Source organism: Malania oleifera, chromosome 9 (assembly GCF_029873635.1).
Source record: "Malania oleifera isolate guangnan ecotype guangnan chromosome 9, ASM2987363v1, whole genome shotgun sequence".
NCBI lineage: Eukaryota > Viridiplantae > Streptophyta > Magnoliopsida > Santalales > Ximeniaceae > Malania > Malania oleifera.
The window spans coordinates 93,947,290-93,966,511 of NC_080425.1; the positions used below are offsets into that span (position 1 = coordinate 93,947,290).

General features: G+C 32.3%; 1 pseudogene; it reads left to right on the top strand.

The window, feature by feature from the left end:
- The first annotated feature begins 7,924 nt into the window (after window positions 1-7,924).
- The window catches only part of LOC131163587 (uncharacterized), a 52,920-nt pseudogene continuing 41,622 nt past the window's right edge, over window positions 7,925-19,222 (top strand).

The following is a 19,222-nucleotide window of genomic DNA, read 5'->3' on the forward strand; positions in this document are numbered from 1 at the left end:
GACCCTCATAAAGTTTTTGAGTGCCCTCACAAAGCAACATTTAATGCCTTACAGGCTTCTACTGCGAAGCAAATAGTGGAAAGCGATGGGGAAGAGGATGATACCCCGAGCATGGGTACAATGCGGCAAGTGAACGCATTGGAAAAGTTGGCAAAAGCACTGAAAGTTACACGAGCAAAAGGGCTGATGTTTGTGGACTTGAGAATCAATGGGAAGAGTACCCACGCTATGGTGGATACTAGGGTTACTCATAATTTTGTTTCACAGCCAAAATCATAGAGACTCAACTTATCCTTGGAGAAGGATACAAGATGCATGAAAGTAGTTAATTTTATAGCCCAGCCTACTCTAGGAGTAACGAAGAAAGTGACTATGAAGTTTGGAAAGTAGGAAGGTCATGCGAATTTTACAACGGTGCCATTGGATGAATTTCTAGTCATTTTGGGAATTAAATTTTTTAGGGGGACGAAGGCAGTGTTGATGCCTTCTTTTGGTTCCCTGTGTCTGATGGGAGATCACCCTTGTTTGGTGCAAGTCTTTGCAATGAAAGGAGATGATGGGAAGTTCCTTTCTGTCATGCAACTCAAGAAGGGATTAAGAAAGGGTGAGCAGAAATATCTAGCCACGGTAGTGGTAGATGAAGAAGTAGGCCAAGAGTTGGTTCCTACGACCATCCAAGCGATGTTGGTTGAGTACAAAAGGAGGTGATGCTGGATAAGCTGCCTCATAGATTGCCTCCATGACTGGGTGTGGAGCATAAGATTGAGTTGTTGCCAGGAGTGAAACCACCTGCTAAGGGACCATATCGGATGGTGCCTCTAGAGCTAACAGAGTTGAGGAAACAACTTGATGAATTGTTGGAAGCGGGATATATATGTTCGCCCTTCCAAAGCACCGTTCAGAGCACTGGTGTTGTTTCAAAAGAAGCATGATGGGAGCATGCGGATGTGTGTAGACTATCGCGCGCTCAACAAGGTGACAGTGCGCAACAAGTATCCTATTCCGTTAATTGTTGATTTGTTGGATCACTTGAGTCATGCCAAGTACTTCACTAAACTTGACTTGAGGTCAAGTTACTATCAGGTAAGGATTGCTAATGGGGATGAGCCGAAGACTACTTGTGTGACGCAATATGGGGCGTATGAATTCTTAGTGATGCCATTCGGATTGACGAATGTGCCAATAACATTATGTACCTTGATGAACCAAGTATTTCGTGGTGTAACTTGACAAGTTTGCACCTACGACATTTTGAAGAATATTCCATCCTATAACATTATCGTTTTTACCCTTGATTGTTATAGGGTTAATGCTCAAGCAGATTTCTTCTTTTTTAAAAGTTGTCACTTTGCAATGTTAGAATTGGTAGAATAGCTGGAGCAGTGGGATAATAGTACAATTTTCAAGAGTTAGGATTATTATTAAAGATTTATGCTTATTATGTTTTCTTTTTTTCTTTTTGAAAACTATAGATCCATTAATGGCGTCAGCTGTAAAATGGAATTTATGTTTGCATATTTGCATTTTGGGCACCCATGTGATGACCCAAAAATATATATATATGATTAAAGTACAATAATAATAAAATAATAAAAATAGTCATTAAGTTAATATCAATACAGAAGTGTTTTTCTGTAGGATCCTTGATTCCATGTTTGATGCCTAAGAAAGACCTTGTCTTAGCGAGTGCTCAAAGACCATTGCGGCTCAGTCGCTCACTGGAGGTCGGCCTGGTCAAAATGGAATTTCATAGGATAAACAGGATAGACACTATTTGTACACGTAAATAAGTATATATACATAAAATAGTGTTTTGACAGACATAATTTGTCGAAATACATAATAAGATAATAATAATATAGGTATCATATGTGGGGCCCACAAGACTATGTGGGGTCCACATGAGTCCCGGAGCCACAAGACACTGTTTATGTACGTAAATAAGTACATAAAATAATGTTTTAACTGATATAATTTGTAGAAATATATGATAAAATAATAATAATATAGGTATCCTATGCGGGGCCCACAAGACTGTGTGGGGCCCACATGAGTCCCGAAGCCGTATGGAGGTTTTCACAAGTCTCAAAGCTATGTAGGATGCATAAAATCGTATAAGAGTTATTCGAGTTACGTAGGATCCATTCGGGTCTCGAAGTTGTGTGGGGCCCAAATGAGTTTTTAAAATTTAAATTTAATTCTTATTCAAAAATAAATAATAAAATAAATAAATACTAAAAGTAGTTTAAAATTAATAACAATGATAATAATAATGATAATAATGATTAGAAAAAAATAATAATAAAATAATAGAATAATTAATTAAGTTATTGATTAATTAATTAGGTAAGTAATTAATTAAAAAAAAATTATTTAGTGGGAATGGTGGCAAGCACTCCCACATGGCCTCCATCCCTATCCCATACTCAACCCATACCTTGCCCATCCCTTGTCCATTCTTTAATTTTTAAAAATTATAATTTCACCCATCTCCCCACACTTTTATAAATTCCATTTCTTCCCCAAAATTTTCCTATAAATAGGGAGCTCTCAACCTTCATTTTTCACAACAATTTTCTAAGGAAAAGAAGGATTAGTGAGTGAAAGAATTTGTGGTGGAGTGAGAATTTTGAGTAAGTTCTCACCCACCCACTCTTTCCGATCTCATATCTTAAAGATAGTTATTGTGTTCGTAGCACACAGTAAAAGAAGAAGGTAAGTAAATTTTGATTATATTAGTTTCTTTTTATTTTAAATTCATACCCGAGCTTATTTTGTACGTAAATTTTAATTATGTTACTTAGTTCCACAAAATTTCCATGAGTTTATTTTTACGCATATTTAATTATACCAGTTCTATCTTTAATATACTTGCATCTATTTTTGGGTTAAGAAATGTTTCAATCCCTTCGGGTAAATTTTCAGCATTTCTTTCTATTCAAAAATAAAATTATATATATTTTTAATATAAAAATTGTGTGGCATGAGTTTATTTCTACGTTACATTTTAAAGATGAGATTTTCACGATATTATTTTAAATTGCATAAATTATAATAAGATGATTTTCAAACCCCTTATGGCAACGAAAGTTCAAAGTTACAGATGCTCGGTACCGCAGCTTAAAGTTTATACGGATCAGAGTGCACCCACACTGTTTACAGAGTGGTTATTTATGTTAGTGGATTTCTCCTGAGTGCACACCTGGTTCCGGACCAGGACTTAATAAGGAAAATCTCACTTAAAGTTTACGTACGTTGATTTAGTTTGGTCGGTCAGCCAGCTAAGTCCAGTCTTCGGACCGCACAACCCAGTCATGGGGGTAAACATGACTTACGGCAAACAGGCCTAAGGGTGGTTTTTACAATATATGTTTATACATATTTAATTACGTGTACAAAGTTACTGATAATTTGAAGGAAAAGTGTAAGTTTACGTGAAAAGGATCATTTTGGTGCTTATATGACGATCTAAGGAAAACGTATAAGGAAAAGTATATGTATGTTTATCATTAAATATTTTTACAGTTTTAAAGTTAAAAGTTTAATTTAGCAGTTATAGTATATGATTTAAAAATTTACTATTGAAATTGATGACAAAAGTTTTATGCAGAAATTGTTAAATTTATGTTTATTCTAAAAGCAATCTTGAAGTTATAGTATTCATTATTGTTTTACGAAATTCTTTAAAAACTCATTTTTGGCCACACACTAATAATAATCTTATTTACTTACTGAGCATCATCTCACCCCAATCATATTTTATTTCAGATAACTCTGAAGGACATGTCGGGAATCAGGCTTAGCAAGCATGCGGGTGGGGATTAGGAAAATAAAGATTGATTAGAAATATTAGTATGGTTTCAGATATTTATATTTGTGTAATTTTCCTTCTTTTGAAATAAATGATTGTAATATGGATAATTAGCGCTCTGGTTTAATAAAAATTGAGTTTATTTGCTTCCGCTGTAAATCAGTAATAAAAAGTTAATATCCCAGGCCCCTCGGGGTCGGGGTGTTACAACCCACATAATAATTAATTTTGCACCAGAGTAACCTAGCTCTAGTAACTATTTTTGCAGAAGTTGGATCATAGACTTTGGGTCTTTTATAACTCTAATCTTGGATTGATAATGCTACTGTACATGTTTATTGAAAGATGTTCAGTTGCTACTCAAAATGGGTAAGTATTTTGATAATGTTTGGCATGATATCATACCCAACAACATTGGCCATCTGTGCGTTAGTTATCTTGAGTTTGATATTTTGAATGCCACTCAGGGTCATGAGAAAACCTATATCTTTCACTATAATGGGAACAAAACTATTTTGAATTGATACATTCAAGAGAAAAAATCTGCAATATTGATCATGTCAAAGTCCTCAATTTGAAGATTGTATAAGCAAGCATGTTACAATCTCACATCGTATATATATTATAGGGAGACTTATAAGAAGAACTTGGGCTCCAACTAAGTGAAGCGCCTTTTATAAGATAAATTTGGGAGGCTAGTGGGCCAAAATGAACAATATCTCATAAGAGTTTGGGCCGAGACCATTACACAAAGGTATGCATATGTCATGGTTTTAAATAAAGGCCGCGACCGTTACGTAATGCTGTTGCGTAACGTCATTTTTTGGGTTACCGATAACTTTACACATTTCGAAATCGGTGGGAAGAAAAATCATGGTTGTAGCGACCGTTACGGACCGCAACCATTGCGTAAAGGCCGCTACATCTGTTACGTAACAACTGTAGAACTGTTACACCAAAAAATTATTTTATTTTTACTTTTTCTTCTCACTTTTTCCCTCTCTTTCATATATCAATATACCAAGTGGCAAGAGGAGGAAAAGATTACAAAGAGGATGACAATGATACAAAATTTCCTATTTCTTTAAATACTCACAATAGATGCATTAACTGACAATTTGAAAATACTAACTTGTTAGGAAAATATTTTATTTTGATAATATTAGTAATGTGATCTTTATGTTCTCTATTTTTAAACTTCAATCTTCTTTCTTTTCTAACAATTTTATATTTATGTTATTCAAATGTTTTATGTGTCTAATAGATTAATGAAGTGTATAATGTATTTTGTTTTATTAATTAAGTTAGCACACATAAGAATTTATCACAAATAAGAACAATGAGAAGTATAAATACGCGCACACATCTATCAGTGGTGGTTTAAAACAAATGTAAACTTGTTACCCTCACCAAATAACTTAGTTACTCGAACTAAATCATCCAGAATACATTAGAACTCTTTCTAATAAGGGCTAAAAGCTTAAAACATGCAAGTGCGCTAATATGGACAAGGTTGTGTGTTTCAAAAAAATTCACAGTCGTTACACCCCCTTCTCGTTATGTAACATCCGCTACTCCCGCATCCCATTACCGTTACGTTACGTTACGCTGTCTGCTACCGCAATTTAAAACCATGACATATGCACTAAGACACCCAAAGTGTCAAGAATATTCTTATTATTAATTTTGTGATTCCTATTGTTTCTTTTTCTTTCTTATTTTATTTTTCGTTTGGTTTATTCTATATTTTCTTAAGGAGATGTCTTATTCTCCTTTCATATATTTTCTAATCTATTGAAGAAATTTCTTCTTTTGTTATAAAAAAGATGGACCCTTATTGGAGGCTGATTTAAAAGAATTTAATGAAGGAATTGTCGGAGTATGATCCATAAGACTTGTTTTTGTTGTTACTGTAATTAGGATTATATTTTATGTACGAGTTTGTTTTTAATTAATGTGTCTTTGGCGTTCTTAATTGATCATTAAGAAATTTGCAAAAATGTCACCTTATTTTTTATTTTTCTAACTTTTGTATAGATAGCAAAAGTGAAAAAAAAAAAACAAAAAAACAATTTTTATTGTTTCAATCTTTTTCATACAATCTCAAAAATTTAAGAAACATGTGACACTTAGCGTATATGAATTTTTGGAAAAGGAAAACATAAAATAATATTTTTTATGAGTGTTATGATTTTAGAGAATGAGGGAAGTTTGTAAAATTAATTAACATAAATATTTTTAGAAAAAAATATCTGTTATTAATAAGAATTGGAATAAGCTTTCCATCAACCTTTTCTTCCTTATTTTTTATAAGTCGTGATATTTCAAATTTTCATAATTCAAAATTGATAAATTATCAATCAACCTTTTTTATTTACCCAATGTATAGGTTGAAGACTAGCCCCTGGACCTCAATACTTTGTTGTTTATTTTTTTCAATTAGTTTCTAAATAAAAAAAATATAATAGTCTAGCAGTCTAAAAATAGTTTGATATTCTATAAGCTGTGTGATTGTGCTTTGAGAGAAACAAACAAGGAATAGCAAGTAGATAATGAATGCCTCTACAAAAGTTGAACTCTAGACCTCCTAGCATCCATTGCTTTAGTTCCATGTTGAACCTCAGCTGGACCTTAAGGTTTAAGCTCGTAGGTTGTGTGATTTAGAATAAGCTTAGGAGGAGGTCATCCTAGGGTGATGGTATTGATCGATACTTCTTTTTTTTAAAAAAGAAAAATAAATTTTGATAGTGTTTGAGAGTATGAATTTCGAACCTTGAATTCAAATTTAGGAGAATTTGAACAAATTTCAATAGAATTTTATACTACATCATATCCAAATCTAATATAACTCCAAATCTAATGTCTCTCAAAACATAGGATTTATGTAATTTAAATTTTGGACTAGCCTATATAGGCCTTCCCCGAAGCCCCCCCACCCTAGTTGAAATTTGCGATCGACTAGTCCCCCGCTTTCCAAGCCTTAGATTGGGCCGAAACTTTACAATGAATAACTTACGCAAATTGGTCAGGAGGGACAAAAGAGAGATTCCCCCCCCCCCCCCCACCCCCCTCCCATGCTCCCATGGTTCGCTTATAGAGGAATAAAAAGGATATGTTATTGTTTCTTTTTATTTATGCATTTATTTACTCAATATAGACGAAATCAGCATTGAAGACTAGTCCCATAGACCTCAATACTTTGTTTATTTTTTCCAATTAGTTCCTAAATTGAACATGTACACATATAATAAATAATAACTAAATAAATAAATAAAAGTCTAGCAGTCTAAAAATACTTCTCAAGGACTGAGCGTGTAGTGCGCCTTAAATCTAGCTATTTGGAATGCTAAACTTAGGTATTTGAAGTCTATGAATTGGAAAAATAAGATATAAAATTATTTTGCTAAAATCGATAGGCATGACCACAATTTTTCAACAATAAGCATGTGCAAAGTAATTGTTTTCTTTTAAATTGAATGCAAGTTTGATTTTCTATTGTGTTGTGGCTTTTTAGGTAATTAAGCTTTTAAATCTTTATAATGTTATATGTCGAACAAATGGGACCTTGTAGCCAACTATTTGGCTTTGGTCAAATTCTGAACAAGACATTTAGGCAATGTTTGATAACATCAAATTTAAACTTTGGATTTGAATTTGTGTGAATTCAAATAAATTTCAACACAATATCATATTAATTGTTTCCAAATACTTAATTTTATAATGAAGAAACATATTATAAAAATGTGTTTGTTTATGTGCCAATTTTTTGTTCCTATTTATAGTCTTCACTTGTTTGCAAAATAATTGAAAATTAGATTTTGTAGTTTTCAATTGTTTTCGCAACATATTAAGAAAATATTTTAATATCCAAAATTAATTTTTTTGATTAAATCATTCATTTTTTTCATATTTTTTAATTGAAATTAAATATAACATTTTTTTTTCATACTCCATGTGCAATTGTCTGTACCAATAGTCTTAATGTTCCTTCTATTAAACAATAATTCTTCTACCCATTTATAAAGCAAATAGCTGAGTGCTTGAGTTGCTTCATTCTCATATCATCATCTTTCTCCTCCTTTTGCCACAACCTAAAGAGAAAGGAAGAAAACCATGAAAAACTTGGCTACTTGTTTAAGTTTTATCTTTTTTCTTTTTGTCTCATGCTCTCTGCCTCAAAGCTATAGCATGAGGCAAGGCGAAGTACTTGGCTATCTTCATAAGGTCAAGTTGCTTAAGAATTCTAGTATCAATACTAGTGATTTTAAGCCAATTAAACGTATCATAAAGAATGTTGAAGATCCTATGCAATTTGAGTTAAAGACAAGTGATAGAATTTTACAGTTGCCCGGACAACCCTCGGTGAATTTTTCTCAATATGGCGGTTATGTTACAGTTAATGCAACGGGCGAGAGCGCACTTTTTTATTATTTTGTTGAAGCAAAGTATTCTAAGAACTCTTCGCCTCTACTTTTGTGGCTCAATGGAGGTAGTTAATTTACTATGAGTTTGATTTTTTTCAATCATAGTTTTTTGTGCATGAGGTATATGTATGTAGAATATAGATCGATGTGAACTCTAATGATTTTGATTAAGGATTTAATATCCTTGAATTTATTAAAAGAAATGGTCCATGATTGCAAAAATTGGCGCATAAGAATTCATATAGCCGACCCCACCTAGTGCGACTAAGGCTTCGTTTTGTTTGTTTGTTTAGTAGTAGACAATGCTCCTCAAATGAGTTGATGTCAATTACAATGAAAATCTCACACTAATCTCTCAAAGTAATAAATCACAACAAAGATTAGAAAGCAAGAGAGATAATGAGCACATAAGATGATGAACTAAAATGCAAAGTGCTTGTAAATAATATTCACTAGATGTAAATACTCAAAATCATGCTAGAACAAGTTAGAAGCCTTGTATTTATAGGCCACCTTGAGTTCTAGCCATTTTATGGCCGTTGAATAAGTTTAACAATTTAATATTTTGAAAACTAGTTGTTTTATATCCGTTGGATTTTGAATCTTGACGCAAACTGTTGACGGTTTCCCCCAAACCGTGGATGATTTGCTTTTGGCTATTTTCCCAATTTTGCTTCTACCTAAAACCATCGATGCACCTATGTCAAATCGGCGACGGTTTGCCCTGTTACTTCAAAAACCTAATGTTCTTGTATCTTTAGATGCACAAGAATGGTTTTAACCCAACTAAGAGCAATTATACTAAGATGTACGATATTTAAACCGTTTAACTTTTGTCCCATATTAAACAAAGTTGAGTATAGGATATTTTCATAAAACTCATTGTTTTGTATTTAAAAAGTCTTGAGTAAAAAACTTATTTTTCATTTGAACAATTAAGTGATATCCTACTTACTCTATGAACTAATATGCGTATGCATTTGTTCAACTCTTGCTCAACAAACTTGCGTGAATTAACACTGCAAGAGTTACAATAGTCCTACTTCAAACACTCCCCATTACATATGGTTTTACATTTTCTCCATCGGATGTGTTTGAGATCTCCCGAGTGTCCACTTTGATATTTTCCTATTGAGTGTCCACTCAATTTTCGTGTCTAAACCTGAATCTGTATGATTTCGCTACTTGTACCTGTCATAGCTTGATATGCAAAGATTAGTTTAACTTAGAACCACTTATGGGTTGTTATCATCAAAATACGATAATTAGGATCAAATTGCCACTAAGGCTAACACATGATTTTTGACTCAGTTAACAAACTCTCCCTTGCTCATAGATATTCAATTTCTACTAACCAAAAAAAAAAAAACATGCAAGATCTTAGCTAGACATAGGCATATAACCAAATTTGCATCACTCATGCAAGTACTATTTTAGCTAATCATGCATTTCAATATTTTAAAATCCATTCTTCTTTGTCAATGCCCAATAAAATCAATACAAACCATTGTAATAATTTCAAGACTATAACTACGCCTCAGCCTGACATTGAACACCACATTCTAATCGCACATTTTTTAAGCTCTTTAGGAACAAGAAATTCGTAAACAACTCAATTTCTACCAAACCCCTTACTTTTAGATCCCATTTTACCATTCACTCGCAACTTTTAAAATGACAAGTTGCATGTGTGTATATGCATAGAGAATTTGCATTCAGGGTATCAACTACATTTTCATATCACAAAGGTTGAAACACTCAGATTACTTGATTTAACCATGTAAAAGACCAACGTAGCCAAAAACTTCACTTGATTCATACCATGTATCGTAAGTCCTAAGAAAAAAAATTAAAATATCCACATCATTAATGCAACTCTATAAGGACAAAAATAATTTTCTATAGAATTCATGAGTAGGCTAGGAGTGACCCCAAAAGTATTAGTGATGAAAGCAAGAGTTTCCCATGTTAAAGTTAATCTAGCTACAATAATCAAGAACCCCAAGATCTCTAAGTAGTCTTAACAATGTGATAAGTAGTCCTCACTTTCTCCCATTGGGGAAAGAAATGAGTAGGCTAGGAGTAGCCCTAAAAGTATCAGTGATGAGAGCAAGAGTTTCTCGTCTTAAAGTTAATCTGAATGCAATAAGTGAGGACCCAAAAGATCTCAAGTAGCCTCAACACTCAAATGACTAGTCCTCATTTACTCCCGTTGGGCAAAGGATTAATTAGGAGAATTGATGATAGTTAAGGGTCTCCCTTTCTCTTAAAAATAAAATCTCTCTTTCAAGAATCCTCTCTTAGGTGGTTGTCTCTGCTCTGTATAAGGGCTTGCCTCCTTTTCTAGGCAAACCTCCTCAAGTCGTTAAAGAATTTGCATTAATCTTCTTTTTCCATTATTGTTATGCTACCAAGTGTCTAGAGAGATGTTATAGGTTATATGCCTACCCTTGTAGGTGAAATTGGATTTGGAAAAATTTAAACCACACATGGAGTGGAATATTGTTGAGCATATGAGGCATTAGATATGAGCTATGAAATTTTGCAAGTGAAGATGGAAAAAAGATGGGCTCTAGAGAGACATGGCTGTTTTTATGGATGAGGGCCTCATTGGGCTTGGTTTTTTTAAAAAAAAAAAAAAACCTCATTAGGGTCAATTTGGGCCTCAATTTGAAAACAAGGGAAAATTAGCCAAATTTTTAGAACATATCCAAATTGGGCCTCAATTTCGCAAACATGGCCCAATCGCGCATTAATTTTGAAAACATGGCCCAATTAGGCACTATTTTGAGATTCATGGTCCAATTGGGCCTCAATTTGAAAATTGTGCACATGTGAAGATGGAAAAAAGATGAAATTGCACCAAAGCTAGATATGTGTCTAAGTTGTGCTTTTGTTATTTCCTTGCTATTTTGAATGTTTGCATGCTTGTTTTGGAGGATGCAATGCGCATGCATAGAGTGAGGTAAAAACAAGAACATAATGGGACGCCTTTCTATTTTGTGGTGCTTGAGAGCCTAGTATGATAGGAGGATGGGGGGACACAAGAGCCCCAAAAGGAGGACCCACACAAGGTCTCTCACCATGCACTAGGAGAAGATCTTAGATGGAAGAATCCCATTAAATAGCCCAAAAAAGAAAATTTTGCCAACCCCTAGTACACTATTTTGAAGATTTTTTTAAAAAAAATCTTAAGACATCTTAAAGTTAGTTTGATTTTGGAAAAAAACTTGAAAACTAAAATGGGTGGCCAAGAACATCAAGTTCTTGCGATGCCCTGTTTATTGTTAGACATCTATGTTAATTGATGAGTGCCTGTATATGCCATTTATCACTATTATATTTTTACAAGAAAATGTCAAATTGAAGTATTGTTAGACATCTAGAATTATATAATGCAATTGTTATTTCCCAGTGGCATTATTTCTTTACGTTTTTACAGGCCCCGGTTGTTCTTCTCTAGGCAATGGAGCTATGATGGAGCTTGGACCATTTCGAGTTCAAAGCAATGGCAATCTTAAATTAAATAAATTTTCTTGGAATAAAGGTTCACACTTTTTTTTTGAAGTAATCGAGAATCCTGTTCTTTAACAAATATGTATTTTTTTAACTATCACAAACCTATTTTTTCAATATATTCTTTGTATTCTCAGCTGCTAATGTCTTGTTTTTGGAGACTCCTGCTGGAGTGGGATTTTCATACTCTAACAAATCATCTGAGTTTGAGGTGGGTGGAGATAGAAAAACAGCAAAAGAAAATTACAGCTTTTTGATAAATTGGCTTGAGAGGTTTCCTGAATACAAGGGTAGAGATTTCTATATCTCTGGTGAGAGTTATGCTGGTCATTTCGTGCCACAATTAGCACAAACAATTATCTACCAAAACAAGATTAGAAAGGCCAATAAAATCATTATTAACCTCAAAGGAATCATTGTAAGTAGAGACTCTCTCTCTTTCTCTCTCTCTCTCTCTCTCTCTCTCTCTCTCTCTCTCTCTCTCTCTCTCTCATATATATATATATATATATATATACTATTTTGGAATTTTAAGATTGCATGATAATAAGCATAATCCACCTTTGTTTCATCTCCCATATTTGAACTTAGGCTCAAGTATAAAACATAGTTCCATTTGTTTTTGTTTTTTTTTAAAAAAAAAAACTATATAAAATCACTAATAGACCTCGAAGGTCAATTAAGCTTTTTTAGTTTTTTGAGATTTAATGCTATTATATATAGTCCACACTCATATAATTAATCAAATGAGATATTTATGGAAAATGATATATAAATTTTTATTTCTCATTCGAAACCCAAAATGTCTTGATAATTAAACAACTATGTAAACTGATATATAAATGTGGATAAATATTCTTCATGATTTGATGACACTTGTCTACTAGAACTATTTTCATTTTCCATTTAAACAACCACTTAGGCCTTTATAGTTTTATCTACTTAGGTATGTAAAAAATTTTGATGGTCTATCTCAATAATGTGATTTGAAATTAGAATCTTTAATTTTATTTTGTTGTCTCATGACCCCTTTATTTTATATTCCATGACTATTTTTTTTTATATGAATGTTGCTGAAACACATGATAATCAGAAAGCTCTAAAAGTAGAATATTAGTTATTATTATTCTTATTATTTTTTTTGTTAGCTCATGATTTTTAAATTTTACCTTACTTCTAGTAGGATAGCATTATTCTAATGATAATAGTGTATGCGTGGTAGACACATACAATTTATTATTTGCATGGAATTAATGGTATATATTTTACATGATGATATGAGTGCAGATTGGAAATGCAGTAATCAATGATGAAACTGACGAGAGAGGACTATTTGAATATTTAGCGACTCATGCTATGATTTCTGATGAAACTAATGATGAAATCCAAACACAATGTGACTTCTCTCCAAATGAGACCCCTCTGTCTCATAGGTGCGAGGCTGCAGTGATTGAAGCGGAGAAGGATTTGGCTGACATTAATATTTACAATATTTATGCCCCGATATGTTTCTCTTCCCATAATGGCACTACCAAACCCAGTAGTAATAATGATTGCGTAAGTGTATACACATAGAATTATAAAAAGTAAATAATTGTCTCTAAATTTACAAAATAAATTTAAGCAACTTTAAGCCCCATCTGATACTACTTATAAATAAGTATTTATATACTTTAATTTAAAATACTTGTATTAAATTAGTAGTGTTTTGCTTGTTATAGTAAAAGTATTTTAACTCAGTATATGAAACTCCAATGCAGCCACGTGCCTATCATTAGAATATATATATATATATATATACATCAATGCCTTAGTATAATAATACAATAATGTCTTAACATATATTATAATATTATCACCTTACTATGGGTTGTTAGGTGATGGACCAATATTTCTTTTTCTTTTTCTTTTTCTTTTTCTTTTTTGGTTTTTTTTTTTAAGAATGTAAGAAGGATATAGGATAGAAAGCCTAAAACAAAAGGAGATCTACGAAAGCCAAAGTTCTGGTTAGCAACCTTTCATGTATTGTACCTTGGAGAAATTATACTGAAAGAACATGTGGTTTCTACATTTAGGGGCTTCCACACATATGGGGCAAAGGTTAAATTCTACCCTTTTCCAAAGATTAAGTCTTATGATCAAGAGTCAAGAGTCCATGCGAATCATAATCAATGTAGTTGAGTACTATCGAATCCGGTCCAACCTTATAAATTGTTGCCACCAAAATGTTAAATTTACATGATACTATATATAAAAAATTCTCAACAATAAAAAATGTGTCTTCTTCTTTTCTTTTTATTTTTATTTTTAAAAAATCTCAATTTATGACTTACTACATTCAAAATATCTATAATTAAGTTTTTAAACATGTGTACATGTACACTTTATTGTGTAATTTAATTTTGTAACATGTATATATGTGTGGTTTATTTTTTAATTTTTTAATATGTTTGCATGGATAATATGAAATTTTATTTTTTTTTTTTTGCTTTAAAAAAAATTATATTAATAGTATTAATATTTTCATCTCATGTGTTTGTGAGTCATGCTTCTACTTTATGATACTATTACTTTTATTTTTCTTGAACTTCATAAACATTTTTTTAATAATTCAAACCTTAATTTATCCAAAATATATTTCTAAATACAATTACATCTACCTTTGGGTTGAATTAAGTTTTTTATTAATAAAAAAAAAACAACAACAACAACAACAATGTCCTGCTTTCTAAATATAAGGGTGCTTCTCCACAAAAATATTGATTTATACTACTTGTGTTTTTGTAAAAATATATATTATTTTTTAAACTAAATGAACTTTATATTTATAATTTTTCTTAATTTTAATTGAATTTATTTTTTTAAAATGCTTTATCTTACTGATAAAGATATTTTCATGTATAAATAATCTTACACATAAAAGTAATAAGTAATAATGTTTTTAAGCTTTCCGTTCTTTGTTTTTCTAAAATGGTCCTAACTCAAATTTGGGCATATTATTATTATTATTATTATTATTATTATTATTATTATTATTATTATTATTTTGCAAACCAAGATTCAAACACTACTAGTACTACTTAATTTGTGACATTATGTTGTACATAGGTGCAATTTGATCCATGCAGCAACAATTATGTGTATGCATATCTAAATAGGCGTGACGTTCAGAAAGCATTCCATGCTAATATTACCAATATGAAATACAATTGGCAAAGTTGCAGGTACATATACCCTCTTCATTAGTTTGTTTTCTTTTAATTGTATAGTTTAAAATTTTAACTAATTGATTCTTCAAAATCAAACATTACAGCGACGTCATAAAAGAATGGACTGATAGCCCATCAACAATTCTTCCCATTATAAAAGAGTTAATAGAAAATACACTTCGAGTGTGGATATATAGGTAATTATAGTACAATCTTGTACTGATCTTGCACTTGGAATCATAGAGTCTAGACATTTACTTTCTTAATATTTCAAAAAATAAACTCAATTACTATGGTTTAATGTTAGATTCTATAATTTTTGTAATGACAAGATTGAAAAGTTTTTAGTACTCTTCGTATATAATACTACCAAATTTGCTAAGTCAATCAATATCTAGTCCAAGGCAGAGATACACAATTCTAATTCCCATATTAAAAACTCAACCCAACAATACTGCTAGAATATAATATGTAGAAAATACGGAACGCACAAGAAAAAACCTTTGCAACCTTTAGCATCCTTGTTGATTGCAATGTGGTGGATATGAGGGAAATTTTGTTTAAAGGGTTATTGAGAGACCCATCAATCACCCCAAATTTTGGTGTTAGTGTATATACTAATTCTAGTCCTAGCGACTTCCTAGAAAGCTTCCAGCATACATTAAATGTCTTTCCATAATGCTTTTCCAAGGGGGAGTGTTGGGTACACAAGATACCAATGAGATTTAGCCATAGACCATTTTTATCAATTTTGAATCACCAAAACTATTTTCCTAAAAGGGCCAAATCCATTATGAACTACCTCTAGAGAAATTGAAGCCAAAGAACAAGTTTTGTTGCACAACCCTTTCTAGCATTAAGCCCAGAGCTTTAACTATTAATGTGAATAAGAATGGGAAAAAAGGACACCCCTAGGGTGTGGTTCAGGTGGTAGTGCGGGCTGCGCAAGTACCTCTCACGAGGTCAGGAGTTCAAACCCTCTTGGGCACGTTTCCGCCCCTAGACTCCTGAATTTACCCCCCCCTTTGGAGTTGTGGGGTCAACTTCAAGGGGCACAGGATTAGTCATGTGGACCGTAAAACGGATATGTGGATATTCAATGCATAATCCCAAAAAAAAAAAAAAAATGGGGAAAAGGGATCCTCCTAATGTAGGCCTCTTATTCTAGGGAAGAAACCCAGTTCACCATTTATCATGATAAAAAAAAAAATGTCTAAATGAAAGACCAAATCCACTTTCTCCATTTGATTCAAAAGCTCATATCTTTCATAATTGCTTAATATTGTTCTAGTTTACATGGTCAAACGACTTCTCTACATCAATATTGCATATAAAGCCTTTTTCCTTCCTCCTCGATAAAGCATCTATGCATTCATTTGTTATTATGGCAACAACCAAATTTTGTCCTTTTCGATTGAGGACATAAAAAAAAATTTCCCTTTGGTTCTCATAAATGATTGAGAACAAAGCAGTACTTAACTCATACTTAACTCAGATACCTCATACACCAACTGTAAATATAAAAAAAAAATAAAAAATAAAAAAAATGTACGATTTATTAAAGGATTGGGGAGGACAAATTCTATACAATCTCATCTTCATACTTTAAGAGACTATATTTGTCATTTGAACTTATCACCTTCAATGTAGGATACAACCATCTAACTCGACCTAATTTGGAGTTGTCAATAGAAATCATAAAGTATATTGGATATGATGTATGCTCGAAATGTGGTGTTATATGTTGCACATAAGATTTGAGAATATTGTAGAACTTAGTCTAGTTAAGGTCTTTTAACCGTCAAAATCATTAGTGTTATGTTTGGTTTGTAAAATGTTTATTTATAGAGGGGAATAAGGTGGGAATGGAATAAAAATTGTATACGGATATAATATTTTGGACAAAAAGAAGTCAGTTCTTCTAAAAATTTGTGTTATGCCATCCAATTTCTAGAATACTATAGGAATAAACAGTATTATATATATATATATATATATATATATATATATATATATATAAGCATCCCGGTTGTTAAAGCTCTAGATTTATATAATGGATGTATTGGGATCAAACTTTAGAAGTGGTGGGAAGGACTAAGGGTTACCTCCTATTTTGTGACCTTTGCTAAATCTATGATAGGAGTGGACATGCACAAATAAAATTAAAGAATAGTTATTTCTCATCTATTTCATGTCATAACTATATGATAAAAAATCATTCATGATTATTTGCTCTACAATGACTACATATCCTTTTTCACAAACTATCAATTTCTTATATTATCAACATTTTGTTTCTAAGAACAAACATTTAATATGAAATATTTTGACGTTAGACCCCCTTTTTTTTTCATACACGAAGTGATAAAAAACAATAGAAAAAAAAAAAAGAATAAATTGAGAGTGGAGGGCATTGATTGTCAAATTGGTACAAGATTACTAGCATAATATTTTCAAGTATTGTTAAATGAAACTTTAAAATCTTTTGTAAATTTGAGAGAATGTGTTTGATGAAATGCAGTGGCGATGTAGATGGAAGGGTACCGGTTACTTCAACTAAAAACTCTATTAAAAAAATGAATCTGACTGTGGAGAATGCATGGAGCCCTTGGTATTACAATAAAGAAGTAACTTCTCTACTATCTTATATTTACATCTTATAGTTGGCTATTATTTATTTATATTTTTGGTGTAGTGTATTGGCCAGACACTTATTCCACTTGATATATTTATAAGTACCCATTTCATTTACGCCAAAAGATAAAAAGGTCAATAATACATTAACTTTATTGTCTTACAGGTTGCTGGGTATGTGGTAAAATACGTTGGACTAACATTTGTCACAGTGAGAGAGGCCGGGCATCTAGTGCCTTCCTACCAGCCTGACAGATCTCTTTCCCTAATCACACACTTCCTTGAGGGCACACCCCTCTCCAATAGTTCAAAATATGACTAATTTACTCAAATCACTTATTCTATCTACTCTTATCATGTTATAAGTTTTCATGTACTTCACAACTTCACAATAAATAATAATTATCAAGTTTCTTTGAATAACAATCAATTGCAAGAATTTGATTTCAAGTTGATTAATCTAACTAATTTTTATTTAATATTTAATAATGATACAATACCTCTTTTTATTGTTTAAATATTAATATAAAGAAATTACATGCTTCTTAGGCAAATAAGACGGACACATTACTAAAATCCTATTGACGGGTGCTTTAGGCTTAAGCCCATAACCTAAATATAGTAATCCCTTGCCATAAACCCATTAGTTTTATACTCTTAAAATTTTCAACATTCATTTAATCTAAATTTTTATAAAATCAATTGTAAAAGCCCACAAAAATTCATACCTCATATACAAATATAGGTAAATAAGTTTTTATACGCGTGTGTGTGTGTAAAATAAATAAAATAAAATTGATTTGTCACAAGTTGTGCCATGAATTGCCGCCCACGTGAGCCCGGGGAAACACTCGGGGGAGGAGATTCGACGATGCGTTCCACAGCAGCCGGCGACGGTAGCAGAGCACAAGGAGGAGGAACAATGAGAGAAGAGCGAGCAGAATCCACGTCCGCGACCACGACATCCTCTGCGTGGTCTTTGCACTCCTCGACCTCTTCGAACTCGTACGCTGCTCGGCCGTCTGCAAATCCTGGTACTTGCCCTCTGGGATTATTTTTTATTTTTTGTTATTTGTTTGGTTTTAAGAACGGGGGAAAAAATGTAATGAACAGCTATAGAAGGCCTTTTTCCATGATAAAAATTTTCCTGTATTTTCTCGCCGCCAATCGAAGTCAAAATGATAGGGCATCTTAGCATGTTTCAAACTATTTTTTTGAATTTCTAACTTATTTTATGTGTGGATTGAAATTAGGGTTGGAAACTTCGTAAGTTGTAAATTTTGTAGAAATTGAGATTGAACGTTACTTGACTTATGAAATCATAACTCTATCACTTATAATAGTGTAACAAATCTGAGCTTGTACCTGTGTTTGTGGTCTGTAATAATAGGGATTTATGACAAATGATGGAATGAAGTAGAAAAGAAATGAAAGGAATGATAGAATTGTGGAATGATTGTGATGAATTTATGCCAAAAGATTGAAACTACAGGAACTGAGAAAGAAAATAATCACAGGGGAAAGGAACCAAGCTCTTTGGAGGGAGCATCCTCCAGACCCAGATTTAGCTTAGCCACTTCTGAATGTCCAGCGAGTTGGTTCAATTCCCTTGATAAAGGGAATAACTT